The sequence below is a fragment of the Talpa europaea genome (assembly GCF_964194135.1).
Source record: "Talpa europaea genome assembly, chromosome: 13".
Taxonomy (NCBI): Eukaryota; Metazoa; Chordata; class Mammalia; order Eulipotyphla; family Talpidae; genus Talpa; species Talpa europaea.
Genome location: NC_140080.1, coordinates 58415311 through 58428362, shown reverse-complemented (window position 1 = coordinate 58428362; position 13052 = coordinate 58415311).

Genomic DNA, 13052 nt, shown 5'->3' with positions numbered 1-13052 from the left:
AAGCAAAATATTCTAGATTTAATTCTTTCATTGCTCCTGGGACCAGAGAATGTGTTGTTTCCAGTTAGACTGGTTTTCATTAAAGAGAGTGAAGAGCAAAACTTTAAGCTTTCTACTTTGGGAATAGAATGAGCCACCCTAATCCTGGTAATAATTAGTTTATAAGTTTTGGCCTCTAATGTTGTCCCATTAATTCTTTTTTTTTTTTTTTTAAACATTTATTTATTTATTTATTTATACAAGCACTGGGTACAGTCAGAAGCACGGGAGGGTGAGAGAATTCACCAGAGCCAGAGCGGGGAGCAGAGCAGGCAGAAGGACCGAAGTACACTGCTGAGGGGAGCAGCGGGCGGCAGGAGAGGTCTGCGCACCATGCGGGACCCTCTTCCAGTGGCCGGGGAGCAGCCAGGGATTGAACCGGCGCTGCAGAGGCTGTGGGCAGCTTTGCAACCCAGCGCTCAACCACTGCGCCACCAGGGAGGCCCTGTCCCATTAATTCTTCCTGAGCAACATCATAACATATAATTCTCAAATACATAAATTTCTAGTGTTTTTCTTAAAAGTAGTTTAAGAATGGTGTGGAAATGGAAATAGCTATCCTTATGCTACAAAGAACTGTAGAATAAAAAGAAAAAGGCGTGGTTTTTGTCCTTAAGAATATTTGTCTCTACACATTACAGTGGGGGGCAGAGGGATTAGGGTCAGAAAAAGGGGGTGGGAATTGTATGGGGAATATAACCAAAATGAAAATGCATACATTATGCAAAAATGAAAAATGATGTAAGAATTATATAAAATAAAATAATTTATATATATAAAAGAATATTTGTCTCTAACTAGGAAGGCAGAATATATGCTTGTGAAAGATGTTTAAAGACAAATGTACAAAGATCATATATTCAGTAACATTTATATATTAACATAATAATTATAGCTACCATTTTCTTTTTTTTTTAAAAGATTTATTTATTTATTTATACAAGCACTGGGTACAGTCAGAAGCACGGAAGGGTGAGAGAATTCACCAGAGCCAGAGTGGGGAACAGAATAGGCAGACTGAGGAAATACACTGCTGCACTGCTGAGGGGAGCAGTGGAGAGGTCTGCGCATCATGTGGGACCCTTGTCGGTGGCCAGGGATCGAATAGACACTGCAGAGGCTGCGGGCAGCTTCGCAGTCCAGCGCTCAACTGCTGCGCCACCAGGGGAGGCCCTATAGCTACCATTTTCAAGTGATTACTGTGTTTTAGAAACTTCAGGAAACAGTCTATAGGACACATTCCTGTCCGTTTCACAGATGAGGAAGCTGACACTCAGGTCATGTGACCACTGCAGAATTACCCAGCTAATAAATGAGGGACTGGAGATTTGATTCTAGCCAGGTCTGACTCAGCGGCCTGATTTCTTTCCCACTATTGTACTCCTTAGGCAGCATTTTGTATGTCTACCTTTCCTGCCTTATCTCAGCACCTCCAACACTGTTTGGCTCATAGTAGGTATTGAAGGAAGATTTATAGATTCAATGGTCACTGCTAGTGCAAACAAATTAATTCTCCTGTTCTGGTGTATTAGCCTGTCACTGAATTGAAATTGTTTTCTCTGAAACAAACCTTCATATGATTGGGTGCAAGACTCTTTTCTCTAGGGCATATGGTTCTGCTTTCTCGGTTTAGCTTCTAAACCATGATGCTGACTTTGGCCTTACAGAGAGCTGTTTTGTTGGCATGGGCTGGAGCAACACCCCCAGCTTTATAGACCCAACAATGTCCTTTTCTGCAGCCAGGACCTTGGCTTCTTCAAGGGTTAGGGTGCTATTCTCTGGATGGCTGGCCTCCTCAGAGATTCTAGGATGGAGGAAGACAGCTGGAGGCTTTTTTCTTTGAGTCAGAGAGTTCGCTCTGTTTGTGGATTCCTAAGTACAGGCTGGGAAATGCAACTTATTATCCCTCATTAGAAGATCACTCTAATTTACAGACCTTAGAATGAAGTTATGTGCATGATGCACTTTTGAACTCATTACTGAGTATATTAAATCATGTTGAAATGCTGTTCCTGCAGCAGGTGTACTGGTGACTGGGAGCTCAGATAGAGCCTTGGGTATGAAATGCCAGTCTGGCAACATTATTCCCTTTTCCTCTATTGTCACATTCCTTCCACAGTTTGGAACATCTGTTCATATTTGCTTATTGATCCCTTGGGGCTCACTTATCCAGAATCATTCTTAAGAAATACAATAATAATAAAAAAAAGAAAGGGGATGGAAGGGATCATGAAATTTTAGCTCTTTCATTTGCTGCAGGTGATTGGAGGATATAGGCTTCCCCGAAGGAAAATGGTTTTGGACACTTGGGATTGTGGATGCTCCCTGGTGACTGGCTAGAGTTTTAATGTGATTTTTATCTTTTTTTTAAATTGAGGTTACATTGGTTTATATCATTGTGTTTTAGAGCTATAGAATCTCTTCCTTCAGGTGTTGTTACTAACCTCACCCAACACCAAAGTAACCACAGTCTATTCCCATAGTTTATTGTGCTCCCTTCCCCACCCCTTTCTTCATCTGGTAGCCTCAGTTCCATAGTAAATTTGGTTTGATATGACCCCTTCTTTATGTTCTACTTATAATTGACACCCATCTAGTATTTGTCTTTCTCCTTTTGACTTATTTCCCATGGCATAATTCCCTCCAGTTCCATCCATGTTGTTGCAAATGGCAAGAGTTCATCTTGTTTGATGGTTGAGTAGTATTCCATGGTGTGTGTGTGTGTGTGTGTGTGTGTGTGTGTGTGTGTATATATATCTCCAAAATCATTCAATCAGCCTATATCAATCAATCAATCAGCCTATATCCTCTAATCACCTGAAGCAAATGAAAGAGCTAAAATGTCATGATCCCTTCCACCCCCATCCTTTTTTTTATTGTATTTCTTTCATCTTTAGCAGAGCAGGGAAAAAACTATCCTAAAGTGATATATACATGTGCCACATCTTCATGATTCACTCATCTATATTTGGGCACTCATCTCTACTTCCATAGCTTGGCTATTGTAAATAGTGCTGCAATGAATATAAGAGTGCATGTTTCCTTTCTAACTAGTGCTTTTGGAATCTTTGGGTAGATACCTAGGAGTGGAATTGCTGGGTCATATGGTAGATCAACTCTTAATATTTCAAAAAGCCTCCTACTGTATTTCATAGGGGCTTGACCAGTCTACATTTCCACCAACTGTGTAGTGTTCATTTTTCTTCACATCCTCTATATCACTTGTTTTTTTCTGGTCTTATTGATAGGGGCCACTCTCACAGGTTTAACATAACATTTCCCTGACAATAAGTGGTAGATGAGCATTTTTTTGATGACCAAGAGTGGTCATCTGTATGTCTTCTCGGAGAAGGTGCCTATTTAGTTCTTCTGTTCATTTTTGGATTGGGTTACTTGCTTTCTTTCTATTGAGTTGTATGTGTTCTTCATAGATCTTGGATCTTGTTGGATGTATGCTGTGCAAATTTTTTGCCTATTCAGTCAGGTGATTTTTGTGGTTGAGTGATGGTTTTTTTCACTGTGCAGAAGATTTTAGTTTGATGTAGTCCCAATTGTTTATATTCTTTATAATCTTCTTTGCTTTTGGAGAAGAATCCACAAAGATATCCCTGAAGCCTCTGTGTGGAGTGCTTTTTTTAAATTTTTATTTATTTATTTATTTTTATTTATTTATTATACAAGCACTGGGTACAGTCAGAAGCATGGGAGGGTGAAAGAATTCACCAGCCAGAGTGGGGAGCAGAACGGGCAGAAGAACCAAAGTACACTGCTGAGGGGAGCAGCGGGCACAGCAGGAGAGGTCTGCATGCCATGTGGGATGCTTGTCTGCGGCAGGGGATTGAACCGGCGCTGCAGAGGCTGTGAGCAGCTTTGCAGCCCAGCACTCAACTGCTGCACCACCAGGGGAGGTCCTGTGGAGTGCTTTGCTTATCTTTTATTAGTATATTTTATGACTTCAGGTCTTACATCCAAGTCTTTTATCTATTTTGAATTGATTTTTGTGTATGGTGTGAGATAGTGATCTGGTTTCATTCTTTTGCATGCAACTGTTCAGATTTCCTAATACCATTTATTGAAGAGGTTTATCTTATTCCAGTATGAGTGCTTTGCTCCTTTGTTGTACATTACCTCTCTGTATAGTTGTGGGCTCTCAATTTTATTCCGTAGGTCTACATGTCTGTTTTTGTTCCAGAACTATATGGTTTTTATTACTGTAGCTTTGTAGTATAGTTTGAAGTCTCAGAGTATGATACTACCATTCTTTTTTGTCAGGATTTCTTTGGCTATTCAGGAACTTTTGTAGTTTCATGTGATTTTCATGATGTTTGTTCTGTATCTTTTAAGAATGCTATTGAAACTTATAAAAATACTCTTTTTTTTAAAGATTTATTTTATTCATGCATACATGAACCAGGGTACAGGCCAGATGCGTGGGAGGGTGAGAGGATTCGCTAGAGACAGAGTGGGGAGCAGAACAGGCAGATTGACTGAAATACACTGCTGAGGGGAGCAGCAGGTGAGACAGGAGAGATCTGCTGCACCATGTGGGTTAGCTCCCTGGCCAGGGATTGAACTAATGCCACAGTGGTTGGCAATAGTTTGATAGCACTGACACTTAACTGCTGTGCTACCAGGGAGTACCTATATCCTTTTCTTGCCTAATTGCTCTAGATAGGACTTCCAATAGTATGTTGAATAGTAGTGGTGAAAGTGGACATTCTTGTCTTGTACCATATCTTAGAAAACCTTTCAATTTTTTACTATTGAGAATGATGTTAGGTATGGGTTTGTCATATATGGTCTTTAATATGTTGAGGTATGTCATTGATCTCTGGTTTTTTGAGGGTATTTATCATAAATTAATGTTGAACCTTATCAAATGCTTTCTCAACATCTATTAACATGATCAAATAGTTCTTATCTTTCTTTTTATTGATGTGGTAAGCTATGTGGATTGATTTTTGGATGTGAACTATCTTTGTCTCCCTGGTGTAAATCCCATGTGGTTTAGGTATATGATTTTTTAGTGCGTTGTTGAATTTAGTGTGCTATGATGTTGTTGAGGTTATTTTGCATCTATGTTCACCTGGGAAATTGATCTTTAGCTTTCTTTTTATGTTTTCTGATTTTGCTATCAAGGTGATGTTAATCTTATAAAATATGTTTGGAAGTATTCCTTTTTTCTCAATTTTTTGAAAGAGTTTGAACAGCATCAGTATCAGCTCATCTTTGATGGTTTGGTAGAAATTGCTTCTCTGGTTCTGGACTTTTGTTCTTTGTGATAATTTAAATTACTCTTTCAATTTCCTTGCTTATAATCGCTCTATTTAGCTTTTTATTTCTTTCAAATTCAGTGTCAGATGTTTGTATATTTCTAAGAATTTTCCCATCTCTTCTAGACTATTCAACTTACTAGCATATACATGTTCATAGTAATCGCTTATAATCATCTGAATTTCTGAATGTATCATAACTTTTCCTCTTTTGTTTCTGATCCTATTTGTTTGAGTTTTCTCCCTTATTTTCTTTGTGATCCTAGCTAGAGGTTTGTATTTTATTTATTTTTTTTCAAAGAAATAGATTTTGTTTTATTTCATACTTTGGACTGTCTTTTTAATTTCTGTTTAATTTATTTCTGCTCATATTTTTATTATTTTCTTCCTTCCTCTGGCTTTTGATTTTGCTTGTTCTTCTTTTTCTATTTCCTTATGATGAGAGATAAAATTATTTATTTGATCTCTTTCTTGTTTCTTGATGTGTGCCTGAACTGCTGTAAACTCTCTTGGTATAGCTTTTGCTGTGTCCCATAAGCTCTAGAAGGCTGTTTCCTCATTGTCATTTGTCTTGAGTTAGTTATTTTTTAATTTCTCCTTTAATGCAAAAGTCATTCATTAGTTTGTTGTTTCCACATATTAGATGTTTTCCTTTTTTCTTTTTGAAGTTGATTTCTGCTTTGATCCTTCTTTGTTCAGAAAAGATGCTTGGTATGATTTCAGTCTTCATGAATTTGTTGATACTTGTATTGTGACCCAATATGTGGTCAGTCCTGGAGAATGTCAAATGTACATATGGGAAAATGTGTATTCAGCTTTTTATAGATGCAGTGCCCTATTAATCCCATGTGGTCTAATTCTTTTTAAAAAGGCTATAGTGTTCTTTATTTTCTTTCTGGTTGCTGTATCCATTAATGAAAGTGGGGTTTTAAAGTCTCAGCCAGTGATCTGTTTTTCTGAGTATCTGTTTTCAGATCTGATAGTAATTACCTTATATATTTTGATGTGCCTTTGGTGAGTATACTTGATGAGTTTTATATGTCCTTATGTATTGTTCCCTTAATCATTATGTAGTGTCTATCCCTTTCTTTTTTTAACCTTTTTTAAACTGGGAATTTGTTTTATCTGATGAGTATGACTGTCATTGCCTTTCTTTGGGTCCCATTCGCTTATGTGATTGCTTTACAACTCTTTTCTCTGTGCTTATGTTTACCCTTGGAGGTGCATTTCCTGGAGACAGCAGAAAGTTTTTTTTTTTTTTTTCAATCTGATTAGATTAAAGACACTGTGTCTTTTGATTGGTGAGTTCAGTATGTTTATATTTAGGGTTATTTTTGATACATGAAGGTCTGCTACTCACATTTTCTCCTTAACCTTATAGTTCTATTTTTTGTTCAGTTCTTTATGAATGTTCTCCTCTTCAATTAGATATGAGCATTTATTAGATTTTCACATTTCTTGGAGGAGGGATCTAGTGGTTGCAAACTACTGCAGTTTTTGTTTGTTTGAGAAGTATATCTGAAGTAGAACCTTTGCAGGACAGAGAGTATTCTTGCTGGTGGTTTTTATGTTTAAACATTTGATCATGTCATTCTATTATCTCCTTGTCTATAGTTTTTCCTTTGAGAAGTCAGATGTAAGTCTGATTGTTCCTTCATAGACTATCTGATTCTCTCCCCCAGCCAGCTTCAGTATTCTTTATCTTGAATTCACTACTGTGTGTCTTGGTGTAGTCTCATTCTGTTAATGTAACTTGGTGTTCTTTTTAGTTTAGTTCCTTTTCCAGGTTTGGAAAGTTTTCCTTTATTATTCCTTAAACAGTTTCATTCTCTCTTTTCCTCTTGGGACATACATTATTCTTATATTTCTTTTCCTCATGGAGTGAGATAATTATCAAAGTGTTTCTTCATTATTTTCCTCTTTCTTCTTCTACTGACTTCTGTATGCATTATCATCTTCAAGTTTACTGATTTGATCTTCCATTTTGTCCATTCACTTCCATAGATTTCGCAGAATTATTTATCTCCTCTTGATCTTTTTACATCCTGAATCTCTTTTTTATTATTTAAATCTTCAATTTATCTTCTGTTCATTAATGTTTTCTCTATTTACGGAAATTATTTGTTCTGAATTTTCTTGTATACTTTGATTAGTTTTTGTGTTTTCTTCCATTTTTAAAATTTTTTTTAGTCATGGCCACTTTGAATTTTGTATCTGAATTGAAGAAAAGCACCTGCATGTCTTTGTGATGGCTTCTGGAGATCTGTCCTCTCCTTGTGGTTTAGTATTCCCCTGAGAACTCAGGTTGTTGTCTGTTGTGTTTTTTCATCTCCCCATTATTTACTTTCTGAATATTAAGTATGCAGAGTTTCCACATTTCCAGTAGATGGCACTCTAGTCAGAGAGAACTTATCAGTAGCTTGACCTCACTGAGTGGGGCAGAGTCTTAGAGGGGTCCATTGCTTGTAAGAGTGCTGTGTATGGGCTTTGCTTGTGCTTGTCAGTGCTGCTCCCCTTCTTTTTGAGCTTCAGACTTGCATCTCTGCAGTCTGTGGATTGGGTCATTGGCACAGCCCCAGCACATTTCAATATAGCTTTACTGTATTGTTCATTTCCCCATCTGCCTGCTTCTAGGGGGAAGTAGGTGGTGGGGGTCATTCCTTTTTGAACTTTCCTTCTTCACTGTGGGCCCCATCAGCCAGGCTCACCACATCACACACCCTGTATCTTCTGTGGCTAGATCTATGACATTCAGCTTTGTTCCTTCCTCCAGATGAGGGTATGAAGGATTGTTTCAGGTCAGCAGCCACTCTTCCCCCACTCACTCTTTTATTTTACCCTGAATTGAATTTCTTTCATGTCTCTTCTGTCATACTCCATCAGTGTTGGTCCCTGGTGATCAGAAGGTACTCTAGTTTCACCCCATATTATGGAATCCTTTGAGTTTGGTACCCATCTGGTCTTCTCAGTTTATTTTCCTCAGAGCAAAACAGGGAACTTCCTCTGAAACCATCTCTCTGGCAAGTCAGTTGTGGGTTTTAATCTTAACCCCTGCTGAGGGGAATTTAGGAGCAGAAAATTATAAGTTAGCTAGGTGGAGAGTGTTGCTTCTGGTGGATGAGTATTGGCTTGCTAGGGCTGCTGTAGCAAAGCACCGGGAATGACTGGCTTAACAAACAGAACTGATTGTTTCCCCATTCTGGAGAGCAGAAGTCTGAGGTTAAGATGTCAGCAGGGTTAGTTCTCTCTGAGGGCCCTGAGAGAGAATCTGTTCTTCTCTGTGTCCTAGTGGTTTTCTGGTACTTGTGTTGGCTGACTTTTTCAGCAGCACCCTCATCTTTGCCTTCATGTTCTCACGATATTCTTTTCTTTGTGGCCCTGTGTCCATGTCCAATTTCTCCTTTTTCATGAGGACACAGGGATATTGGAATAGTGGCCCACCCTCATGACTTCATTGTAAGTACCTATTTCCAAATAAAGTTTATATTCTGAAGTATTGGGTTTAAGACTTCAGTATATCATGCAACTCATAACATAGGAGTAAGAGAGTGTAAAAACTTTTTTTTTTTTTTGAGAGAGAGCATACCTTCACTCTGCCTAGAACTGGGTTAGGTGCAAAAGATGTTGGAGTGAACATTCTCCACACTTTGCTGATATTATTTTGCTGTTCAGAAACAGTGTTCTTTTGCTAATGTCTCTGTTTCCCTAAGATTTGAAAACTAACATAGACCCATGACTCTTCCTTCACGAGGGCTGCATATCTGTTGGGGTGCATAAGCAGCATTTGCCACAGGGTTTATAATCATTCAGTAGGGAGATTAGAATTTATCTAATTACATTATTGTATTCTAAGTTAAGTTGTCTTTTTTTTTTTTTAAGATTTATTTATTTATGCATACAAGAGTGGGGGTACAGGCCATAGATGTGGGGGTGGTGAGAGGATCTACCAGAGACAGAGTCGGGAACAGAACAGGCAGACTGAAATACACTGCTGAGGGGAGCAGCGGGTGAGACAGGAGAGGTCTGCTGCGCCATGTGGGTTGCTCCCTGGCTGGCTGGGGATCGAACTTGTGCTGCAGTGGCTGCGGATTGCGTCATAGTGTGGTGCTTAAACACTTGTGCCACCAGGGAGGCCCTAAATAAGTTGTCTTACTGGTAATAAAAACCCAATGAAGAATATTTGAATTTCACTTCTATGCCTACCAGGGTCAAACTTTCAGTGAAAGTTTGGCATTTACTGTTTAGCACAACATAATGTTCAAAGATACGCTTACTTAATGCTTTATGAGGACTTGTTTGTTAACTTATTCAACAGATGTTTATTTACATTTATTTATTAATTGACTGCTTTCTTTGTAAAGGGTACTGGGGGATGCCTAAGATGGTATGTAATTTAGAAAGTGGTCCAATGTCAAGTGCAGTGCAGGAATTCTTCCTTAGCACCCCTAACAAGCTTATCTTGAATAATCCCTGCCATAGGTAGTTTATAATCTGAATGAGGAATTTATTCTCATAGGAGTGCACGTCAAATTTTACAGTTAGAATGTACTTTTTAAAAAGTGAACCAATATTTAATTTGTAATTTGTGCTGTGTAATGATATAGTGTCTGACCAATTGTCCTAATTATTTTTATGGACACTTGAAAATTGAGATATAATTCACATACCATAAAATCTAGCTTGTCAATATGTTCAATCCAGTAGTTTTTAATATGTTCACAAAGTTGTGCAACCAGTACTACTAGCTCATCACCTCCACAAGAAACACTGTATCCATGAGCAATCACTTACTATTAATTTCTTCTTTTAGTCCCTGGAAACCTCTACTTTCTGTCTCTATGTATCTCTATGTATTTGCCTATTGTGGGCATTTTGTATAAATGAGATTATGCACATGTGGCCTTGTGTCTGGCTTCTTTTACTTCAAGTTTTTATCTTATGGCAGTACTTCTTTTTCTTTTATGGCTGCATAATATTACATTGTATGGATGTACCACATTTTGTTTATCTAGTCATTCAGTTAATGGACATTAGGATTGTTTCCATTTTTTGGCAATTTTAAAAATGCTGCTGTGAATCTTAGGGTATTATGTTGTAAGTTCTTATGTGAACATGTGTTTTCAGTTATCTTGGGTGGACACTAAGAGTGGAATTACAGGGTCTTAGAGTAATATCTTTACCCTTTTGAGGAAAATTGTTTTCTATAGTAATGGTACCATTTTACATTTCCATAAACAATAGATGAGGCTTCTCATTTTTCCACATCCTTGCCAACACTTGTTATTGTTTATCTTTCTGATCATAGTTGTCACAATGAATGTAAAGTAGTTTCTTATAGTGGTTTTGATTTGATTTCAATTTCCCTAATGACTAATGATGTTGAGAATCTTTTCATGTGCTTATTGGCCATTTGTGTAGCTTCCTTAGAAAAATCCAAACATTTAATTTAAATTGGATGTTTGAAAAATATTTCCTTATTCATTCATTTAGTAAACATTTATTGTGCACTTATTTAGGTGACAGGCATGTTTTCTGCACTAGGGACACAAGGAGGCATGGAAGAAATTTCAGACCAGAAGTTGGAGTAGTTAGGTATCTATTTGTCTATAGGATTCATCCTACCGGCAGATTTTCAAGGTCTGTGCAGCCTTAAGTGAGAAATGCTGATGAAAGGACTTCTAAGACTCACTTGATCTCTGGTTTAATACTATGTGGATTTGGGTTCTACCATAGAGGAGCCACAAAGAAGAAAGAAACACTTTATGAAAACTTTAGTGATGAAGTTATTTTTCTCTTTCTGCACATTAAATTCCCACTCCTATGTTTTTTTTTTATTTATTTAAACATTGAAGAACACATTTTTAAATTGAGGTAATGTTGATTTACAACACTGTATATGTTTTAGAGGTAAAAATCCATACCCACTTAAAGACTGAATTTTTGTTCACAGAAGCAATGGACCCTGGAATAGCAGGGCTCTTGGAGCCAGGGCATTGAAGCTCAACTATTTTTAGGGAATGTATTTTTGTTTTTAACACATTGGAAGCTGGTTTATGCAAAGAGGGAAAAAAAAAAGACAGGAAGAAAGAAGCAGGAAATGAAAAAGTCAGCAAAAAAGTTCAGACAAAGTTCCAAGAACCTCCAACATTACTATTTTTTTTTTAATGAAAAGAAAACTCTTTTATTATCTGACAATAGCTTTATGATAGTTGTATGATGTGGTCTATAATTTCTAAGTCGTTCTTGAATTTGTCCCTCTGGAATCTCTCTTCCAGATGCTGAGGAACTAAATCTTTCTAGGAGTGGTTGATGATCATGGATCCCTGTTGAGGTTTTACCATGGCCAGTGTGTGTAACTTAGGGGACACTGACTCCCCTGCCTGATCTCTTCAGGCATCCTGTCCTCATTTGCCCACAGTGGCCACTGCAGTTCACATCACTTGGGGGGAAATCTCTGTCTATGGAGCCTGTTGGGAGCAGATGGCAGTATTGCTTTCTGCCAATTCCATTTGGTGCCAAACATCTGCCAAAGTACTGTCAGCTGTGGGACAAGCTGTTACTGAGATAGCATCACCCACTGTGCTTGCCCATAGTCCAATCCCACTGTCCCCAGCTTCTTTGCTTTTATCTGAACCAAGGAGGAAAGGTTCTGCTTGCAGGGCCTGCAATGATCAGACATAAGCAATATTTTGGGATCATGCCTTGCTCAGTGGTTGTGCTATCTCCCACAATGGCCCTATGGAAATGCGAATCAAACCCACAAGGAAATATCATCTCACACCTTTGAGAATGATCCACATTACATGCCCAGAAACAAGTGTTGGTGAGGGCCTGGAGAAAAGGAAACACTTGTATACTGTTGGTGGGAATGTAGGTAGTCCAACCTCTACAGTATGTTTCTCAAAACATTAAAATGTTTCTCAAAACATAAAAAGTAGATATTCTCTATAATTCAGGTATCCCATGCTGATGAATCTAGTCAAATAATGAAAAACCACTATTTTGAAGATACATATATATGCACTCCTATGTTCAGAGCTCTATTTACAACAGCAAAACTAAAACTACCTAAGGTTATTTACCTTAGGTATACAACCTAAGTACCCAAAGACAGATGAGTGGATTAAGAGGTTGTATCTATCTATCTATGTATCTATCTATCTATCTGCCTATCTATCCACCCATCATCTATATCTCTATATTTACATAGCTATATGTATCTATATATTTTCTTTTACATTTCTATAAAAGAAAAAAGATGAAATCTTGCCATCTGTGAAAAACGTAGATCAAAATGTATGGGATTATGCTAAGTGAAATAATTTTGAAGGTGAAAGACAGAGCAGAAATTTCACTCATGTGGAACAAAGAGAAACAAAGCAGAGGAACAGACCAAACCAAACCAAAATAAACCCTAGAAATCTGTCTATAGAATTGAGGCTACGAGATGGGGTAGGAAAACATAGAGAGCAAAGTGTGATATGGACCCAAAATTTTGTGGTGGAGGACTATAAGTGCCTTGGTGGTGGGTATGGTGTGGTAGCATACATGTCATATACAGAGTTGTTAACCGATGTTACTTCCATAAAACTTAAAAATAAGTAAATATACATATAAATATGTAATATAGGTAAAATATGAAAAAAATTTTATATATATAAATGTAGAAAGAAATAAACTCGACCGTTCTTATTTGGGAAACAAAAAAGAATTTGAGAATTGCGGGATGTTTCTGCCATA